The 18,314-nt window shown below is 32.5% G+C and overlaps 1 pseudogene; it reads right to left on the bottom strand.

Moving 5' to 3' along the window:
- Positions 1 to 15,058: 15,058 nt before the first annotated feature.
- Positions 15,059 to 17,496, bottom strand: LOC108474972 (G-type lectin S-receptor-like serine/threonine-protein kinase At2g19130; annotated as a pseudogene).
- Between the last annotated feature and the right edge of the window lie 818 nt (positions 17,497 to 18,314).

The raw sequence follows: 18,314 nt of genomic DNA, 5'->3' as shown, positions 1-18,314 counted from the left end.
TGAGGAATTAATGGCTGCTATGGGGGGTAGTTTTATTGTTGCATCTCAATCAAAGCTAGTTGAAAAGACAAGTATGGCCTTTGTGTTTTTCCTTACAGAACATGGGCATTTTAGTAACCTCGTATCGAAACAGCAGAGCCTTTCGACTACAGCTATGAGCTATTAATCATTCTCGGTCATCGATAATACAAATCGAGGAGAAAAGTCAAAGGAATAGGTTGTTTTGAAAAGGTCAACTGGACCGCGTAGCACTTCTTCCCCCCTCCTTCATATACTTATGATTTACTCCAGTGCTGTTCGTTGGTTTTACACCTGCAAAGCTTACCTCTATCTACCTTAAATCCAAGTGCTTCAATATATGATGACAATTTAGATTTATATAATTTAATTTACTTATTAAATTCGGAAATTATTAAAATAGTAATTCTATATGAATTATAAAACTCATGAAGTTAGATTTTATCCAAAAAAAAAAAAAGATTAACGGAACTCCATTAGACCTGCTGTCGGCTTCTCTAAAATATCTAGATAAACATGAATTATTTATTAAAATAAACAAATATCCTTGAGTAAAATTTTAACACTCTTCAAATAAAGTTGGATTAATATATTACTTATCTTCGAAGTTACCTAATTATTATTTTTGATATTTAAGAATTTTTATATCAATTTAGTACTTAAACTTTTATATCAGTTTGTCCTAACCATTAATGCCATTAAAGAAAAAAAAGGTGGCGTGAAGCACTCTCATACAAATGCTTAATTGTTTTTGTAAAATAATTTTTTTAATTTCTAGAAATTTTATATAACTTTCCATATATTTAAGATTTTTTGAATTTGTTTGACAATTTTTTTATATTTTCTCTTTTCTTGTGTTTTGTGTATTTAGAAAATTAAAATATATTGTAAATAATTGACAATGAATATCTATAACCCCATTAAACCTTTATTAAAGTGATAAGATAAAATTCTCTAGTTCATTTATAAATATGAGAGTAACCTAGATGTTTCAATGAAACAATTAAGGCACATTTGCTTCATTGAATGTAAATAAACTTATAAATAAAGTTCATTGTAAGTGAAATTTGAATACGAGAAAAATTCTCCTAAACTTTTCATTTACCTTTTACTTGTTACTATTGTTTTCTTAATTTTTTATAACACATTATCAATATGATTATTTTTTATTGGTATTATATAGAAAGTAAAGTTTGATCCTGCATACAAATAACTATTAAGACTTATAAACCACCATTAGGTTTTCAATATTAAACAATTTAAAAAGAACAAAGTTGGTCAATTTTATAGGTATCACTTCTTATTCTAATTTCTTAAATTTGCGGCTCTTCACATATTAGGCAAGAACTATTTGTCATGGGCGTTAGATGCTGAAATTTACTTAGGTCTTTGGAATATAATTACCCAAGGTAATGAGGCGTCTAAACAAGATAAAGCCCAAGCTATGATTCTCCTTTATCATCATCTTCATGAACGATTGAAAACAAAATATTTAACTATAAAAGATCCACTTGATATGTGGTATAGTTTAAAAGAAAAATATTAACATCAGAAAACGATAATTTAAGATAAAATAATGAGTATAATAATGAGTATAATACTGCAATATTTAAGATAAGTTCTCAATTAAAATTATGTGAAGAAAAAATAACTGATGAGGACTGATTGGAGAAAATTTTCTCAACTTTTCACGTATCTAATGTGCTCATTCAGTTGCAATATAGTGAAAAAGGGTTTTAAGAAATACTCAAAACTAATCCCATACCTTTTGATGGCTGAGCAAAATAATGAGTTGTTAATGAAAAATCATGAAAGTCGTCTTATTTATTTTGCTCTATTTCCAAAAGTGAATGTGGCAATACACATTAATTATATAAATGAAAGAAATCGTAATTGTGTTCATAGTCGTGGTCGTGCCTGTGGCCATGGATGTGGTCGAGGACACTATAATTATCGTTTCCAAGGTGCTAATAATTATTATGACTACCAACATAAAAATAAAAGAGAAAAGAAAGAGAAAGATGATTGTCCAAGCAATCCTTTAAAAGGCATTGAATATTTGTGACATCGATGTAGTCTGAGCGGGAATTGTTCATGTACCTACTGTATGTCTGAACATCTTCTAAAGCTTTATCAAGCCTCCATCCAAAGGAAAAGAAAGAATATTGAAAAAAATTTGGCATACCGAAATGATAATGTAGAGGCTAATCTTGCTCACAATGATGATGGTTTTAAAAACTTTGTTGATATAACCCATTTTGATGTAGAAGATTTCTCTAAGGCTAGAAATCAAGAATTTTAAAATATATAATAATATTTTATATTTCTTTAATGATTTTATAATTCTTGTTATTCATGTTTGTGTGACTTTAGTATGTTTTGTTATAATTTTTGAGTATTTATAATATCTCTTATGATGTGTTTTGTTTTAATGAAAAATATGGATCTTATGGTTGAGACCAAAATCAAGAATGAAAACACATGTCTTGTAGATAGTGTTACAATGCATGCTATACTTAACGATAGAAGATATATATATTTTCATTTAATTGCAAGCAATAAAAATGTCAACACTATATCTAGTAGTACAAAATTATTTGAAGGCTCTGGAAGAGTTATGATATTATTACCCTAAGGGGTAATGTTTATTATAAATAATACGCTATTTTTGTCAAAGTCCTGGAGAAATTTGTTAAGTTTCAAAAATATCCAGTGAAATAGATATCATATTGAGACTACAAATGAGAAACTTATTGAGTGTTTGCAAATCTAATAGTTATATTTGGAAAGAAATGTGTTTTTGAAAAATTACATGCCTTATCTTTAGGCTTGTACTATACAACTATTAGTACAATTGAAACGCATGTTATAGTAAACCAAAAGTTTACTAAATCAAATATATTTACTATTTGGCATGATCGATTAGGCCATCCCAGATCATTAATTATACGAAAATAATTGAGAATTCACATGGTCATCCATTGAAGAACTAGAAGATTCTCCAATTCAAAGGATTCTCATGTGTTGTTTATTATCTTGGTAAATTAATTACTATTGCATCAACAGTTAAGATTGAGATAGAATCCCTTGCATTTTTGGAACATATTCAAGGTGATATATGTGGGCTCATTCATCTATCATGTGGATCATTCAGATATTTTATGGTTGTAACAGATATGTCTACTAATAGTCACATGTGTGTTTATTTTCAATTTGCAACCTGGCCTTTGTGGGACTACTTGCACAAGTAATTAAATTAAGGGCACAATTTTCAGATTATGCAATCAAGACAATTCGTCTTGATAATGCTAGTGAGTTCACGTCACAGGCTTTCAATTACTATTGTATGTCTATTGAAATAAAAATTGAAAATCCAGATTATATACAAAATGGGCAAGCTTAATAATTTATTAAACATCTTAATTTTTTACTAGAACATTACTTATGGGAATAAAGTTTTCTAGTTTTAGCATGGGGATATATTGTTTTACATGTTACAGCACTTGTATGCTAAACCAACAAGTTATCATAAATTCTCCTCATTAAATAGGTTTTTGGTCAGAAATCAAATATTTCCCATCTTAGAATTTTTGTATGAGTGATATATGTTCCAATTGCTCCAACACAACGCACAAAGATGGGTCCTCAAAGGAGATTGAGAATATATGTTAGGTATGAATCCCCTTTTATGATTAAGTATCTTGAACCAATGACTGGAAATCTATTTACGACATGGTTTGTCGATTGTCATTTTGATGAAACAATATTCTAACTTTATGGGGAGAAGGAAAACAACTGGTAAAAAAAATTACATTTGATGCATCATTATCATCTCATTTAAACCCTCAAATAAATTAAAGTGAATTGGAAGTTCAAAAGATAATACATTTGCAAAATATTACAAATCAACTTCCAAATGCATTTATTGACCTAAGAAGAGAATAAATCTCATATACTATCTGAAACTGCTCCAATAAGAATTGATGGTCCTATAAGACAATCTGCTAGTGTAAATGAATGTAAGTGAATCCTCATAAAAATAAAGGAATAAATACTCAAGATGGTTGTATTACAAAGGCAAATGCCCAAGAAAAGGCCAAAGACATAATTGATCAAAAAACCCCAAAAGAGGTTCAAGTACCTGAAAGTAGTGATAATAAAGAGATATTGATAAGTTATGTCACTACAGGAAAAAGATGGAACTGAAAAGATATAATTGTTGACAACATTTTTACTTATAGTATTGTTGTTGAAATAACAATAGAAAATGAGGATCTTGAACCTACATTTGTTGAGTAATGTAGAAATAGAAAAGATTGACCAAATTGGAAAGACTCAATACAAGCAAAATTAAATCGCTTGCTAAATGTGAGGTTTTTGGACCTACTTGAAACACCCCTAATCCACATCCATCACCGGAATAGGGTTATCGAGTATTATTGAGGTTTACATATCAAATACAGTTAACTTATTTCATTTACTATTTATATCCAAAATCAAACATACTGTATCTTAAATAGGCTCTCGAGTCCCAAAATACATATTAGAATCAAGTCGAGACTAAACCAGAAACTTAGAGAATTTTTCGTGAAATTTCAAAATTTTACCTAGGTGCAGGGGACACACGCCCGTCTAACCAGCCACACGCCCAAATGACACACCCGTGTCTTAGGCCGTGTGGGTATTCCATGTGAGGCACACGATCATGTCCCAGCCCGTGTCCATACCCGTGTAACTTTTTGACTTAGGTCACATGGCCATGCCACACGCCCATGTGCTAGGCCATGTGAACATTTTAATTTACATTAATTAGGTACAGAGGCCACACGGCCAAGTCACACGTCCGTGTGCCAGGCTGTGTGCCTCACATACTCGTGTCTCCACCCTTGTGAAAATACCTGAGCATTCTGTTTTGTGATTTTAAAGATGCAGGGGACACACGGCCAACCACAAGCCCGTGTGCATGGTCGTGTGTCACACACAACTGAGACACACGCCCGTGTCTCTGCCCATGTGGACAAAGTAAGGCCATTTCCAAGCCTTATTCCTCACCCAAACTTGTCTTCCACCTACATAAATGTTTCAACACTTTTACCAACCAATTCAAGACATTTAAATCAAGCCAAAATCAAAATTTAAGCATGACATATTATCACATATGTTGAAGTGTCCAACTTACCCCTTTTTGATCAAATACTTAATTAAGTATGTTTGTACCTAATAAACCAATCCAAGCACACTCATATACCAAACATAATACAACCTCATGCATAGATACATCAAACATATTATTACTAGCCATTCCAATGGCTAATTACAACCAAAACATTTCATCATTTGGCTAAACTTAGCTTATACATGCCATTGTACTAAAAATAATTTACTAAATATACCAAAGTGAGCTGATGGATAATGTGATCTTACTCCAACCCGCTTCCAACCTTTACGAACTTCCGAGTACTATAAAACAGAAAAAAAAAATAAAGTAAGCATTTAATGCTTAGTAAGTTCGTATAACAAGAATTTAACTTACCAAACATGTTCAAGTAAGCATACAAATCATGCATCCAAAACATTTTGACCAATTGCCTAAACACATGCTCTTATCAAACAAGTTAGTCATGTAATTCACATGAATATCAAGAAAACATATATGAGCTCACCGTGTAACAATTTCCAAGTATTTCAGGGATATTCGAGAAATAATTCATTTAAAACTTATATTTTCTCACATTAGAATTTTTGTCTGTTGAATCATTGAAATATCGATGGATACCCAGGTAGTACACACGAGGTGTACAAATCAGTGATCCGTCAATTCATATTTGGAGGTGCTCATTAAAGCACATAATCGGGAAGTACTCTCTCGAGCATATAACAGGAAGCTCATGTAAGTCATGTAACGAGAAGCTTATCCAGGCTATATAATAGAAAGCTCATAAGAGCTATAATCGGGAAGTTCATGCGAGCCAATAACGGGTAGCTCCGAAGAGCCATTAATAGGAAGCTCCAGATAGCCATATATCGAAAAGTTCAAGTGAGTCATATCGGGAAGCTCACAAAGAGCCAATTTAATGGGAAGCTCACAAAGAGCCTTTAATCAGGAAGCTCACGAAGAGCCATATAACAGAATACTCACAGAGAGCTGCGGTATGTCCGCAACACGTGCAGGATTAATATCGATCAGGATGCTCATAGGAACCATATAACAGGAAGCTTGAGAGGGCTTATAACGAGACGCTCTTTCGAGCTGTGGTGTGTTCGCAACATATGCAAGACCACAACCAATTCGGGAAACTTGTATTCATCGAATTTCATCTATTCAAACGGGACTTAACATTTATCGGGCATGTCGGTTATATAATTGTTTTCATATACATAAAAAATTCACAATTTACATATACAACATTCAATTCAAACATGTGAATATCCACAAATTAATTACACGAACTTACCTCGATAATTGTTCGTGTTCGTAGGCTACTAATCCGATACTTTTTGTTTTTCTCGATCCAATTCCGAACTAGGTCTATCCGAATTTATACGAGTAAAATTACCTCAATTTAATACAATTCACATTCAATTCCATCCAATTCACATCCTAGGAAAAATTACCATTTTGTCCCTTACTTTTAATAAATGACAATTCCATCCCTAGGCTCGGAAAATAAAATTCATATAATTTAATCCTTATTCCAAACCTAGCCGAATTTTTCCTATAACAATAATAGTCCATGTATTTCACAAAATCAAAAATTTTCCATGAATTTTACATCTTTTTAATTTAGTCCATAAATCACAATTTCATGAAAATTTCCTTTACAAAAGTTGTTTATCTATCAACAACATTTCATTTTCTACCATAAATTTTAAAATTTCAGCATACACAGCCATGGTAAAATTTTAATACTTTGATAACTTTGCAAATTTGTCCCCAAAATAGCTAGATTAGATTATTACAATCTCAGAAATATAAAAATTACAAAATACGGGACAAGATTACTTACCCTATTAAGCTTGCTTGAATTTCTTTCTCTTAGCTAGGGTTTCCATAGAAAATTTGGGGAAGATGATGAATTAAAATGATATTTTATCTTTTAATTAAATTATCATCTTTTATTTTTTCCACGTTCCAATTTAGTCCTTTTCTTTTCTTAAATTTCCATGGATGAATCATCATAAATATCTACTAACTTCTCTTAATGGTCTATTTGCCTTATAAGGACCTTAAATTTTAAATTCCATAGCTATTTAATCTTTTTAGCAACTAGATTTCAACTTTTGTACCCTATGCAATTTAGTCCTTTCTAGCAATTAAACATGTAATCGATAAAATTTTCTTAACAAAATTTTCATACGTCATCCCTATCATAATGCAGACCATGCAATAATATTAAAATAAATTTTCTTTCTAACTCAGATTTGTGGTCCCAAAACAACTATTTTGATTTCATTGAGAACGAGCTATTACACTACTGCCAAAACACCTAAAGATGTAAAGCCGATTGGGTACAAATGGGTATTTGTGTGAAAACAGAATGAGAAAAATGAAGTCATTAATTATAAAGCATGACTTATGGCACAAGGATTTTCGCAAAAGGCCCGATATTGATTATGAAGAGACATATTCTCTTGTGTTGGATGCAATCATGTTTAGATATCTTATAAGTCTGATAGTACATGAAAAACTTGATATGCGTCAAATGCATGTTGCTATAGACTATCTATATGGCTCACTAGATAGTGAAATTTATATGAAAATCCCTGAAAGACTAAGTATCCTAGAAGGATATATAGTTTCCCGGAAAGATTATTTAATAAAATTAAGAAAATCCTTATATAGATTAAAAGAATCTGGATGAATGTGGTATAATCATCTTAGTGAATATTTATTGAAAAAGATTATATAAATAACTTAATTTGCCCATGTATTTCTATAAAAGATCTAGATCAAAATTTGTGATAATTGCGTTTATATTGGTGATTTAAATATTATTGGAACTCTTGCAAAGCTTCAAGATACAATAAATTATTTAAAGAAAGATTTTGAAATGAAATATTTTGGAAAAACAAAGTTTTGTCTCCACCTGCAAATCGAGCATTTAAAGGATGGAATCCATGTCTATCAGTCATCTTATGCGAAAAAGATTTAAAAGAAATTTTACATGGATAAAGCACATCCATTGAGTACCCCAATGGTTGTAAGATTACTGGACGTGAATAAAGACCCTTTTCGTCTTTATGAGGATGATGAAGAGCTAATTGGTCCTGAAGTACCATATCTTATGTCGTAGGGGCATTAGTGTATTTAGCAAACAACTCACAACCTGATGTAACATTTTTTTGTAAGTTTTTTAACAAGATTTAACTCTTCTCCAACATGTAGACATTAGAATGGAAGGAACAATTTATTTTGAGTTATTTTATTCAAATAATTTAAATTCTCAATTAATTGGCTATGCAGATCCTAGATGCTTATCAGATCCTCATCAAGGTCGATTCCAAATAGGATATTTATTTACATGTGGAGGTACAACCATATCATGACCTTCAACAAAACAAACATTAGTCGTTGCCTCTTCAAATCATCCAGAAATAATTGCAATGCATGAGACTTGCCGAGAGTGTGTTTGGCTAAGACTAGTGACTCAACATATCCAGAAGATGTGCAATTTACCTGTGACATCCCTAATTTGACCCTAGTCGGAAAGTGGTTTCGGGACCACTAAACCGAGTCTTATAAGTAATTAAAAGTTATATTCTATGTTTATGATGTTAGTAAATGCATGTGTGAAAGTTTCATGCATTAATTTGATCATTTCTATGTGAATTTATTAAAATGGACTTGTATGAAACATTGTTGAAAGGTGATAGGCTAATCTTACAATGGTCTAATAGTACATGCATGCAAAAGAGTGGTTTTGCATGTCAATTTGCCCAAAAAAGGGAAGAGTGGCCGCCATGACAAGAATATGGGCAAGGGAACATGTTTCCAACATGTTTAGTTAGTGGATTATGTAGAAAAAATAAAGAAATGAAAAAAATGAGCATGGATGCCCCCCTTTGTTGCCGTGAGTAGAGGAAAAAGAAAGGAAAAATTTGTTCATCCATTCTCAAATCTTGGCTGAAAATACTAAGGGAAAAAGGAAGGATTTTTGCTTCATGCTTGGTTTAGAAGAGAACTAGAAGGAGATTTGGTCATACTTGTGTCAAGATTAAGGTATGTTTGAGGTTGTGTCATGAGATTCATGCATGTTTTAGTTGCTAACTTGATGTTCATGTTAGCCCATGGTTCAAATCCTTGTTATGCCATGGAAATGGTATTTGGCCAAGGTTGATATTGTGTTAAAGCCATTGCATGCTAAATGTGAAGCTTGTTGATGATACATGTAATGATGGATTGACTACTCTTGAAATTTCTTTTAGCATTCTTGAGTAAGACATGGAGTTTTCTTTGTTTAACCATGACCAAAAATTGAAAGGGGATGGTGTGGGATGTATTCGCCATGGCATGCTCATAAGTGCAATTTATGCTTGTTGCATGATAGGTAAAAATTTGTGTTTTGATATATGTGTATATGTGTTTGTACATGATGTTACAAATGGATGTGAAAATATATGCTAGATTGGGAAAATTTGATTAAATGTTCATGAGATGAAATTAGGTGATTAAAAGATGTTAGTTGACATTGTACATATATATATATATTCGCCATTAAAGTGAGTATGTAGGTAATGTTGAATCAAGTTTTGGTGCATATTCGGTTAGGTGTATAATCGACCAAATGGGCGATTAGTAAGAATGGTTGCCGAATATACAAGCATACATATGCATGTGTAGTTGAATTATGAATGTTTAGCAAGATGGTTAAACTAGTGATTTATTGATTAAGCTCAAGGAGTTAAAGAAGGAGAATCAAGCAAGGAAAGACGAAGGTCATCGAGTAGCCGACTTGGAACTATTTTACCCAACACGAAGTAAGTCATTAAGCACGTATTTGATATTGCTTAAATGATTGTAAAATTTATGCAATTGTGTTTAATGGGATGATATATATATATAAATGAAAATGTATGTGTATGGAGTGATGACATTTGTTGAATGTAAAAGAAATAGTGAAATGTGTAGAAAGTTTGCTTTCGGCACTAAGTGTGCGGGCAATACGTGTGTACGGTGACGAGATCGGCACTAAGTGTGCGTGCTGGAAATATATGGCACTAAGTGTGCAAGCTGAAAAAAATACTGACCTGGGTGTGCGAGCTCGGAGGTATGGCACTGTGTGTGGGGCTTAAATTACGTGGCACTAAGTGTGCGAAATCAAGTAATAAGCACTGTGTGTGCGTACTCTATATATATGGAGGGTGTGTCTCCATTGAATTGAGTATGGACAGCGGATCGGGTAAGTACCTCGAGCTCATGACGAATAGAGAATACGTTCATGCTTAGGGTTGAATTTGGTAAGCCTTAAATCTATGTGATGATTGAAATTGTATGGTTGTGCTGGAAAATGAGTTAATGTGTAAAATGCTTGATTATCTTGTTGTGTAGAATATGAAATGTGGATGTATGAATTGGTACGAGATTGGACCGAAAGGTCCGAGGTATTATGGTATAGATTCGATATGGACGAGTACCTAGCCTCATTTGTTGTACATGTAGTAGTAACTTTATCAGTGGATTGATGAATGCTTATGACTTACTGAGTTGTAAACTCACTCGGTGTTTTCTTGTCATCCATTTTAGGTCTCTTGGACTCGTGATTGTTATGCGTGCTCAGAACCGTCGTTGAAGTCATCACACCGGCTGAAATCTTGTGGTATTGTTTTTGTTGTTGAAGAACATTTGGCATGTATAGGCTATTATATTTTGTCGAATTGTGGGTTGTAAACTTTAAGCCATGTGAAAATGGCCTATGTGGTCGTCGAGTGGGATGCTAGAACCTATAGCCACGAGTCTTAGAAACTCAAATTTTGATAAGGTGGCCATAATTTGTGTCATGTATGATGGATGATTAAGGCCAAGGAAAAATTCATGAAATTGGCATAGTCTACTGCAGTAACTGTTGCGGACAGCAGCAGTGGGATGAGATTGAAAAATCACTAAAAATAGTAGAAGTAGAATTAAATAGTGAGTAAATTATGGAACTGAACCTTGATGAATCTATTTTTATATGGACAAAACGAAACGACCATATGAGCAGTATACTGAGAAATATTAAAGTTCTCGTGAGACAGGGCCAGAACGGTTTCTGGGTCCCCTGTCGCGACTTTGAAAATTTACCATAAATTATCCAGAAAGAATTAGGAGTCATTCCTTATATGTACAGATTCCATTTTGAGTCTAGTTTCATTAGAAACAAACGGAACCAGTATTAAAGCCCTGTACAGAGAGATATTCAAGTTGTAACGCGCGAAGGTCAGAGCAGTCGATCCCTGTAACATGGGTGACTTTAACTAATAAACTGTACCAATTGGCCCAACCAAAAATTCTAAAAATAAATCCATGGATGGGTATATGAGTCTAAATTCAGGGAAAATTTACGAAACCAGTTTCCGAGTTTTGAAACTCGAGATATGATTTTTAAGACGACGGTGACGCAGTTTTCCAGCCTGTTCAGAAATGCCAAATTGGTCGGTACTTTAAGAGGATTTGTCTCGTTAACCCCTCGTGTCCGACACCGGCGATGGTCTCGGGTTTGGGGTGTTACATTACCTCTACAAGAAAAGGCGCCAACCATACAAAGATAATGCAACATGTATAGCTCCATTAAAGGGATGATACATTGAAGGACATAAAACAAAACATATTTCACCAAAATTATTCTTCACTCGTGATTTTGAGAAAAAAAAGTGATATTGAAGTTTAACAAATTTGTTCTAGTGATAATTTAGCAGATTTGTTTATCAAGACATTACCAATCACAACATTTGAAAGTCTGGTATACAAAATTGGAATGCGCCGTCTCAAAAATGTTAAGTGACATCATCATTAGAGGGAATCCAAAATATGTTGCTCTCTTTTCCTTTAATTAATATCTTGTCCTATTGGGTTTTTCTGAAAAAAGTTTTTAACGAGGTGGTATATGATGGGAGACTATTACTATTGAATGTAAATGAGCTTATAAATGAAATTTGAATATGATAAAATTCTCTAGTACTTTTCAAATACCTTTTTCTTGTTACTATTGTTTTCTTAATTTTTCTATAACAAAATAAATATTTTTAAAGTTCTAGGATTTTATATAATTTGTATTATTTTTATAAAATTTTGAGAATTTTTCTAATTTTTGCTATCTTTATATGTTTTTGAAATTTATTTCAAGAAAATAAAGTTCGGTGACATTATTTTTAACGGCATTAACAGCTACGTCAAATTAATAATGAATTGAAAACTTCAAGTACTAAATTAATATAAAATATTGTGTAAATACCAAAATAAATTGGGGCGAACTTAGGAGAAAAATATTACATTAACTCAACAAATTTAAAGAGAAACACATGTAGGATTTACAATATAACAAAAGTTAAAATTAAAGATTTAAAATATATCACTGATAATACTGGATAAATAAATTGTATTAGTTTTATCTTTTAATAAATATATTGGTCTCTCCGTCCAATTAATTAACTCATTTTATTACTTCCCTAGGCAGAAGATTCAAAAGAAAATATGTTACGTGTTATCAGAAACGCAATACTACTGTCTAAGTCAATATTATATTCCATTCAAGACCTTTTACCCAAAATATGATTTATGACCTTTTCTTCCACTATCAACTGCAGTCACCACAAGAAATCCATTCAAGAACTTTCACCACAAGAAATATTTTTGCATGGAATATTCACATGTAAATATTTAATTAATTTTTAAAATTTTAAAATTTTTATAAAAAACATTTTCATCCTTTTTAAATACTTTAATGATTTTAATTTTAAAAAATGTTTTTTTATATTTTTTAATTTTTTAAAAATTAATTACATACGGACATGTCATCTACGTGACAATCCATTTGTATGTCAAATCAACAAAGTTAAAAAAAAAAAGTTAATTTCTCCATCTATTTTTGGTGATTTGACAAGAAATGCAAGTTCAAATACTAAAAATTAAATTAGATAATAAAATGACGTTTATGCCAGTTAAATTTAATCATCAGCCTTTTGAGAACAAGTTGAATTGAATTTTTTTAACAAAAAAAATTAAAATGTTAATTTTTTAAACATGATGGCCCGCATGGCAATCTATGTGTACTTTATGCTAATTTTTTGAATTATTATGAACTCTTTTTTTAAATATTTTTATATTTTCTAAATTATTTGTTGACATAATATATGAGACAAATAATGTCATGTCAGCATGAAATGCACATGATCTATCATGTCAACATCATTAAAAAATTAATGTTTTAGTTAGCATTTCTTTTAAAGAAAAGTAATTTGACTATTTTAAAATGTTAATAGAAAAATTTAGCTCAAAAAAGAATAAGGGCTAAATTGATAGAAAATATAAATGATGAGGGTTAAATTTATCATTATGCCAAAAGACTTTAACTTGATCACTTTATTTTAAATAAACTTTTAGGAAGGAATCAATTTACACCATTGTAAAATTAAAGTATTTTTACACCAATTTTGTAGGATTAATATTTTAAAGATCCAATCATCATATTTTATATTTTATTTATATAGATCATGCATGCTAAATTTGATATAAATAAAATTTTCTAATTATTTATTTTGTATAAAAAAATTTCAATCATTCAATAAATATTAATATATATGCTATTTTAAATTGATATGATAGGGATACTGGATTAGTTTGAAAATTTGCATGCATGACGAGTACTATTATATCCATGATAGTTGAATTGTTAAAATATTAATCATATAAAAATATATTTTTTACACTAACGTAAGTAAATCCCATATCAAAACTTTTATATTTTGATATTTTAAAATGTTGTTAAAAATTATTTAAACACTATTGATTCATTCATTAGCCTACTTTTATGGTTTTATGCTATTTTAGTATGATATTAGATATCTTTGTTGCCCTGAGCTTAGAGATAGTGATGGTTGATAAAGTTCTTGGACAAAATCTAATTTGTTTGATATATCCTGAAAAAAGTTTCTTTTGTGTTGTTAGATTTGGATTATGCTAAATGATGAAACAATGAGGTGTTCCAGCAGGACTGCATTTGCAACATTACCCACCACACCCAAATATCACTCAACTGCCTAATTGACTTTTTTTTCCCCTATCTTGTCTTACATTAAACCAAATCAAACTAGGCGGCGCTACCAAGACTCTGACATGAATGCGTGGCGGCATGTATGGTCCTGGTGTGGTGAAGCCCAGCAAGCTAAACCCAATATCTGGTCTACGAAAAAAGCTGCACAGTGAATTTGTTGTCATTTTTCTTATTTGAATCTTTCATTATGAATGCTGCAATTTCATTTTCTATTTCATTCTCACTTGTTGAATGAGTTTGATTTCGACTAATTGCCTGGTTTTTCTTAATCGTTCGATAGGAGTAAATTTTACTTCAAATTTTTTAATATTTATTTTAGGAAAATATTTTTAGTTCAAATTTAAATTTTATATAGATTCGAAATATTGTTACGTGTGTTTACACTGACTATATCTATCTAGAAATATGGACCGTGTAAATAATTATAAGTACAAGCTAGCCACTGTATTTAAAATTAAGACTTGTAAAATTGACTGTGAGGTGAAATCCTATTGAGTTGAGTGACTCGAGCTCAAATGAAAAAATATTTTTAAGTTTGAATTTGATTAAGTTTATTTACTAACTTTTTAATTAAAATTTGAGTTTGAAATCGACACAAAAATTAAGCATAGGATTATTATCAAGTTTAAAAACAAAAAATTATTTAAAATATATATTAAAAATGAAAAGTTCAATAAAACTCACGAACCATTCAAATCAAATATTACCAAGTTTGAATGCAGCTCAATCAATAAATTGAGCTCTACTCGATAAATATCGAATCGAGTTCGAATTTTGTTTTCAGTATTTTGTTTCCATGCCTCGTGAAATCATTCCAGGATGAAAGACTTCTACTTCGGAGTAGCAACAACTAAGCATGCCCTACGCCTTTGAACTCAGGCTTATGGTTGAGTCAGTCAACAAAAATCAGTGCTCCTCATCATTACTAATTTCTTGTAGAAATCGTGGAATTGGGGGCAAGCTTACATCCATAACCCCTTCTAGGATTTGAACTACCTGGCACATTGATGGCCTTTGGATTTCATTATCTTGGATACACCAACAAGCTAGTTTACATGTTCTAGAGAGTTCTTCTAAATTGGCATCTCCATTCAGTCTGTTATCTAAGAGTTTGAGGAGATAAGTGCCTTCATTCACTTGTCTAGCAGCCCAAACTGGAAACAATGTACCTTCCTCATCAACTGTTTGTTCGGAGTTTCTCCTTCCTGATACAAGTTCCAAAAGCATCATTCCAAAGCTGTAAACATCAGCTTTGGGTGTATAGCCACTCCTGATATCCACTCTGGTGCCAGATAACTCACTGTCCCTCTCATGGTGGACAGGACCCGACTAAACTCTCGTCCTAGAATATTTGCTAGTCCAAAATCTGCCAATTTTGAACAATTGTCAACATCTAAAAGAATGTTTTCTGGCTTTATGTCACAGTGAATGATACTGTATACACAATTCTCACGGAGATAAGCCTGTCCTCTTGCTGCACCAAGGGCAATTTGGCATCTTGTTTGCCATGAAATCGTATACTAACAACTTTCTCGAACCCTCCAAGCAGAACCCTCGAAGACGATCGAGATTAATATGATTGATCTTCCCAATTGTATTGACTTCTGCACGAAATTGTTTCTCTCCCTGATTGATGCTCTCAAGCTTCTTCACAACTATAGTACTTCCATCTGGCAAAGTCCCTCTGAAAACAGTACCAAAGGCTCCTTTTTCCCAATTTTTCAGAGAATTTATTGGTTGCCTTGTGTAAATATCTGTATCCAAAGACCATGAGTGGACCTTCTTCCGGTTCTGGAGTGATATTTGTGTCCTTCCTTTCATAATTGCAAGAATCATTAGGCCTACAAGTAGTAGTCCTACTGAAAAAGCAAATGCAATAACAATCACTCTCTTCCTATTTGTGGAACTAGATTCATTAGAAATATTAGAATCCATCATCTTGATATACAGAATTTTCCCTGTAATATCATCGTGTCCAAGTTGTTTCAGACTCAAGAGGTCTCCAATCCAAATAGAACACTGATTGTCTTCCTTAAGCATAAGAAGTACAAGAGCGATTCTTTAGACAGGTTGATTTGCATTCCATGCTGCTACCAGCTATCGTAATTTGTGGATGTGCAGGGAAAGTTGTGTTGCGGCTTTCTAAGAATTGGTCCCCCCTGCCAACACTAGCATTGTCGCACTGCAATTTAGTCTTCCTGATACACCCTTCAGAACAAACTTATCGGTTCCAATTCTGTTCAGAAGTTGGCTGAAAGCCAGTCAAACAATCACAAGACGAGTTCTCATTGCAGCTGCCAGAAGCCCCACAATAAGCATAAACCTGGCATTCTTGTCTCGGCAGTGACCAAAACACATTCCATTGCTTGTTGCTTTCTGAACATGACTGTTGCTTAATCAGCCCCGAAATATCGATAACAAATCGAGATATGGTATCAGGATTATAAAGCGAATAAGTAAAATGACTCTCCGTTTTCGTCCGAATGAAAGCTGAAGTTGTAGATATAATTCAATCTCATTTCTGGGACTAAGCTGAAAATACTTGCTGGTTCATCCCAAGGTCCACTTGTCCAGAAATACTCGGTCCTATTCCACAGTCCTATTCCACATAATAAGATATTGATAGGTTCCTCTGGGATCTAGCTCCAGAGAGAAGAAACCCGGCGCAGGATCTTCTGAATTTTTCCATGAAATAAGAAGTTGACTTTGTTTGGTTCGTTTATTTAAGCCAATCTTACCACCAGGAAGCCATGTGTGTGTTGGATGATCAAAACTTTGCCGCAAAGGTGTTGATGAATTAGGACCATCTCTTAAAAGAAGATTCCCTGTATCTTCAAGGACTGCTACTACAGAAGTAGAGTTGCTTGAGCTAATATTTTGGGACCAAATTGGTACTTGGGACTCGTTGAACAAACCTAAGTTACCATCAGATACTTTCAGTTCTGAAGAGTATATATCACGGACCGGTATCTCCCTGTTTGCAACCCAAACTGGGGTCTGTTCAGAGACCTTGTCGCCGTACCATATGCCTATGTAGTAGTTGGAAGACTTACCTGGTGTGAAGAAGCCCAACACGAAGTTTCCACCAGATGAAACAATGGTCTGATTACAGAAGAGAGATTTGCTGAGAATGTGTCTGCTCCTAAGGAGAGTAACCAAATAAAGAGTGGCAGGGATAGTTTCAAACATGGATTATTATTCCTGTTGTCCAAGGCTGTAAGAGGATTCCTGGGAGGGGAAAAAACACATATTTCAAAGGACAACCACAAAGCTATTTGAGACAAGGAAGAACAGGTATCAATCAAAGGTGGTTGAGAAGACAAGTATGGCCTGCCTTGTTTCCTCACAGAACATGGGCATTTTAGTTATCAAATCTTTTTCGATAAAAAGTAATGCATGTAATAAAATACTTGGCTTACGGCATTCTATAATTTTTGAAGCGGCATTGGCATTTTAGTTTTACAAATCACACAATGAGCAATTTCTAGCCGAACAGCACTTTAAATGCCGTACCAGTAAACAAATTAGCGCAAAGGCAGCTTGGTTTCTTGAGCTTTTTCTCCATTAAAATGCAGGTGCAGCAACGCTCCGGAACTAGAGTTCTCACATAAAATAAACAAATTAAAATCACAGTTGGAAACCCAAATACCAAATCCAGGGAAAATAGCAAGGTGCAATGGCGCAACTTCAAGTTTATGGGCCTGGTGGAGAAACTCATGATATCTCTAATTCATGATATACGTTTTCTAGAAGCTGTACTTGATCTAAAAGAATAATATGTATATTTGAAAAAAAATTAAAGAGAAATATTTTAAATTTTCTAGAATTTACATATTTTGAATTTTTTTCCAAATTTTCAATTTTTCAAATATCTAGAATGTTTTAGTTAAAATTTCAAATATTACAAATCTTCTAAAATTTCTTTTAATTTTTTTGTTCAATTTCTAAAACTCAAAATTAAAAATAAAAATGTCGATGTAGCGCATTCTAAAATTGTGGACTAAATTAGGTAGCGGAATAATAAGTAAAATACTTTTAGCGTGACAA

The sequence above is a fragment of the Gossypium arboreum genome, chromosome 3 (genome assembly GCF_025698485.1).
Source record: "Gossypium arboreum isolate Shixiya-1 chromosome 3, ASM2569848v2, whole genome shotgun sequence".
Taxonomy (NCBI): Eukaryota; Viridiplantae; Streptophyta; class Magnoliopsida; order Malvales; family Malvaceae; genus Gossypium; species Gossypium arboreum.
This window is presented reverse-complemented; position numbering and strand designations above follow the sequence as displayed.